We start from the raw sequence: 5,293 nt of genomic DNA, 5'->3' as shown, positions 1-5,293 counted from the left end.
CTCGGGGTGTAGGGATCACCTTCTTCACCCCGGCGGAACTCTGCACTAATGGCTTCTCGCGCACTTGGGAGGATCCCTCCCCAGCCGCCTTGGCAGCAACATTTCTGGCAGTAGTCGCCTTCTGCGCCCTCTTAAAAGCTTTCTTGGATTCACTATTCTTCATTGCTTCTGTAAATAAAACAGAAAATCAGTTACAAGTTGGACAAGTCGGAAAGACAACTACAAGCAACATACACGGATAATAAAGAAAACACAAAGATACCCAGTTCAGTTTGAAGAAGAGAAGGATTGGTTAGAAATTTCTTTGTGTCGAGGTGGGGAGGTTGACCCCAGCGTTCTTCCAGGATAGTCACAAAGGCTCGCTCAGCATCATCCAACATCTCCCACGAATACCTGGAGACCCTCACGTCTTTTTGCCATTCCAAGGGAAAAGCAGGTTCGTCATTTTCATCCAGAAAAAAGGGGCGAGCTCCTTCAACAGCTCGGACCTTGAAGAAGTAGTTTTTAAAATCACGGAACGACTCGTCAAATATGGAAAAAACCTTCTTTCCCTGGGTAGAACGAAAGGAGACCCAAGCTGACTTCTTTTTTACCACACCGGGCTTAGTCAAGACAAAAAGATAGAAAAAGAGAGATTGGGAAGCAGGAATACTAAAACCATTGCACAACAATTGGAAAATTTTAATAAATGGGGTGAAGTTGAGAAGGGGCAATATTACAAGACCATAACAGGTCGGTTTCAAATTTGGTAAAAGGAAGGGTGATACCCAGCTGACCAAAGAAAAAATCATAAGCAAAAAAGAAAGGGCGACCATCAACAACCCGAGTTGAAAAGCAGACTCTCTCATCAGAAGAGGGAGATACAAGTTCATAGTTCTTCTCATCACCAGAATTACTACAGACACTATGAAACTGCCTAAGCTGAGCACAAAATTCAGAATCAACCAGCGAGACACACATGAGAACCATGGAGTCCACCCAATCGGCCATACCCGCGGGAACCTGGGAAGGCATCTCTACAACGTTATTTCGGGAAGATATGAGGTCAACTAAATCCTACAAAAAGAAAAGAAGAATGGATTACTTAAAAACATCTCGGATAGAGGGCAAAACATCTCGATGTGCGGATAAACAAAAAGGGAAAACCCCAAGACTCAAGACAAAGGTCTTGGGGCATCCCTTGGAGGCAGTAAACAAAGCAAGATCTTTAAGTTATTTCTACAACCTACATCCCGGCACTCATCAAAATAAATTCCAGAAAGAAAACAAAGGAAGCAAAAAATGCAAAAGGTCCACCCCCTACAGTTTATCAGCGGAAAAATAGCAAAGGCGCAAACTTTTTTGAAATCAAACAAAAAATCATCAGCAAAGAGCAAGCACCAATATCGAACACGCCAAGTAGAAATCATCAAAAGTGCAAACTTTGTCAGAATAAAAAAGAAATCTCCAAACAAAGCGAGGAACAGAGGCAGATTCGCTATCGATATCAGACAGGAAACAACCAGAAGCAAAACCCTAGAGAGCCTCGACGGAAATGCCAAAAGAATGCGTAAAAGGAAGTCAGAGAAAACACATTAAAGTGACAAGCAAATACAAGACCACGAAAAAGAGTCAAACTTTCAAACATGCAAAATCAAAGCTTCACTAAAAAACTGAAGACGAAGCTATGAAAGAAGCAGGAAAGCTAGTACCAACCTGGAAAAAGTAGCAAAGCTTCAGGGAAATTAAGGATGGAAGACGAAGTCTGGAATTGCCTTCTCACGAGCAAAAAAGCACGAACAAAAGCAGTATCACAGAGAGAAATGCGAAACTACAAAACTCCAGGCGAAAACAGAAGCTTCAGAAAATCACCAAGCGACGTCGCAAGAAAAGGTGAAATGAGGGTGAAAGGCAGAAAATGAATAAGTGCAAAGAAGTTACGAAAAGGGCGAAGGAGAGAAACCGTTTCTTGAAATGCAAAATTCAAAAATAGAGAAGTTAGGGGAAATGGGGCAATTAAATGCGGATATTAAAACCGCTTGCATTCCCAAAAAAGCGCTAATACAAAAGCGCGCGCTTATAGAGGAAAAACGTTCTACATTCAAAAGCTGCTACAAAAAGGAGTCGACAAAATGCTTGAGTTCGACTTCGCTACAAGAAGTTAAGGACTCGACCTCGACAAAGAAGACCGAGCTCAAGCAGGGGCACTGTGCATACCCTGGGTCGAGCTATCCGACCTGGGATGATTAAAATGACAAAGCGACCGACCTCTTCAGGTCAAGCGGACCGACTTCTTCTTAAAGAACTCGGCCATATCGACAGAAAAGCCCATAAAGGGCCCAAGTAGAGGAACACGACCCAAATCCAAAGGCCGTCCAAGCCTATAGAGATAAGGGCGGTTCCCTTGAAGATAAGCTGACCTCAACTCAAAGATAAAGAGAAGATAAGATAACTAACTTATCTTATCTAGAAGGGTCACTCTACAACTACTATAAATACACTGGAGCACCCAGGTATATCATATACTCTGATTCAACATAAAAACCTGCTTAATACCCGTGCTAACTTAAGCATCGGAGTCTCTTGCAGGTACCACCTGATGAGCTATTTTGGTGGAGAAACGAATCTCTCCAAAACAACACCAATCTAACCGGCAAGTGCACCGAGTCGCATCAAGTAATAAAAACTCACGGGAGTGAGGTCGATCCCACAGGGATTGAAGGATTGAGCAATTTTAGCTTAGTGGTTAATTTAGTCAAGCGAATCAAGATTTGGTTGAGTGTTTTGTGATTTGCAGAAATTAAATTGCATGGAATTAAAGAGAACAGGAAATAAATTGCTGAATCTTAAAGAACAAGAAATTAAATGGCAGAAACTTAGAGTGCAAGAAATGTAAATTGCAGAATCTCAAAGTGCAAGAAATGTAAATGGCTCGAAATGTAAGGGGGATTAGGAGTTGGATTTGCAGAAATTAAACAAAGAAAAGTAACTTGCATCAAACAAAAGAGTAAAAGAAGGTTTGGGTTGAATCGGATCTTGAAGCAGTAAAGTAAATGAACATTAAAAGCAAGAAACAAAATGTAAATTAGAAATTCAGATCTCAACGAAAACTTTTATGAAAATTCTAAAAAGAAAAGCTCCCCGAAAACTTGAATTCTCTCCTATTTATACACTTTCTTCAAAATGATCTTCAAGCCTTGAGTTGGGCCTTTGCTCTTGGTGGAATTGGGTTGAAAGAGGCCTTGGTTGATTGCTTCTTGGAGTTTGGAGAGGAACCAAAGTGAACCAATTGAACCGGGTTGGAGTTTTGCAAAAGTTGGAGTAAAAGTTTGAGCAAAAGTTAGGGGTCTAACTTTTGCTCCAACTTTTCATATCAGCTACCATAATCTGCTGATACCAATGTTGGTGCCAAAGTTAGGGGTCTAACTTTTGCTCCAATGTTGGCTTTACCTTGTGCACTTATGGCGCCAACGTTAGCCCAAAAGTTAGGGGTCTAACGTTGGCGCAAACTTTCGCTCCCCCTTTGTATTTCCCATATGCCAACGTTAGCCCAAAAGTTAGGGGTCTAACGTTGGCGCAAACTTTTGGTGGTCAGGGGGTATTTTCATGTGCCAACGTTAGCCCAAAAGTTAGGGGTCTAACGTTGGCGCAAACTTTTGGTGCCCAGGGAGTGATTTTTAAGTGCCAACGTTAGCCCAAAAGTTAGGGGTCTAACGTTGCGGCTAACTTTTCACCCAAAAGTTTGTGCAAAAGTTTGAGGCTAACTTTAGGTCCAGCTTTTTGCTTCCTGGTTCAATTTCACTTATTCCATTGTCCTCCCTTTACTCCTAGCCATTCCTTCTTGCTTCAAATTAAGATTCATAGACAGTAGGCCACTCTATACTTAGAAGGAGATATCCTAGATCTTTATTCACTAAAAGTGAGCTATTATACAATCACACACATACCACCACTTACTTTTATTCTACTTCTATCTAACAGAGACCATCTTACTTCACATTCAAACATTTTTTTTATTGAACTTAAAGATGCAGGGGGCAAAACATGCTTTTTGCTAAGTGAAAGTAAACACACAAGCACACACATAGACTAGCTTACTTATTCTAAGAGAAACAAACAAAATGCAAAGACTACTAATTATGATAACTACTTAAAGATGCAAGGACCACTTAAAACAGACACAATGCATGCTTTCTTAGTGTTGAACAAGGAGTTTCTCCACCCTCTTGGCCTCTTCTTCTTTTCTTTCTCAAAAGATACTTCCTGCCTTGGTGGTTCCTTATCTGAGATGTTGAATTTCTCATCTGGAGGTTTTGGATCTAGTTCCTCCTTGATTTCTTTGGTCTGTTGCACCATTTCTACTTCTTTCAAGCATGGATTTGGAAGTTTTGGAGCTAACTCATTGACTACCTCCTTCAAACTTTGATCTCTGGCCTTATCCTCCGTACACTCTTCTTCTTGAGTGGGCTCATGTGGGGTTTTAAAAATATGGAATGCTAGGTGCTCATCATGCACTCTCAGCAACAATTCCCCTTTTTCAATATCTATCAATGCTCTGCCCGTAGCTAGGAAATGCCTCCCCAGAATGATGGGAGTGTTAGGGTCCTCCTCCATATCCAGGATGACAAAATCAGCTGGGAGAAGGAATTTCCCCACTTGTACCAGTACATTCTCTACAACTCCAACTGCTTGCTGGATGGATTTGTCAGCCATTTGAAGGAGTATTCGTGTGGATTTCAGCTCACAAATTTGAAGTTTCCTCATTAGAGACAAAGGCATCAAGTTTATGCTTGCACCAAGGTCACAGAATGACTTTTCAATTGTTATGTCTCCTATGGTGCAAGGTATATAAAAACTCCCAGGGTCATCTTTCTTCTCTGGAAACTCTCTTTGGAGAATAGCACTACATTCCATTGTCATCTCAACAATTTGTCCTTCTTTTAGAGACTTTTTCTTTGTTAGCATTTCCTTCATAAATTTGGCATACAATGGCATCTGTTCAAGTGCTTCTAAGAAAGGAATATTGATGCTGAGTGTCTTGAATATGTCCAGGAACTTTGAGTATTGCTTATCCTCATTCTCTTTTTTGAACCTCTGAGGGTATGGAAGTTTGGGGATATATGGCTTCCCCCCTTCCTTCTTCTCTTGTAGCTGTGGCTTAAGGATGTTCTTGTCTCTCTTTGAGCTTTCTGCATTCTTGGTCTTTCTATCCTTTTCTCTTCTCTCTTCTGTCTCTTCTTGTGGAACTTCTCTGTTGTGTTCTTCCTGATTGATGACTTCTTTCCCTCCAGTCTTCTCACTTTCCACTTTCCAC

This window comes from Arachis ipaensis, chromosome B06 (assembly GCF_000816755.2).
Source record: "Arachis ipaensis cultivar K30076 chromosome B06, Araip1.1, whole genome shotgun sequence".
NCBI lineage: Eukaryota > Viridiplantae > Streptophyta > Magnoliopsida > Fabales > Fabaceae > Arachis > Arachis ipaensis.
Note: the sequence above shows the minus strand (reverse complement) of the source record.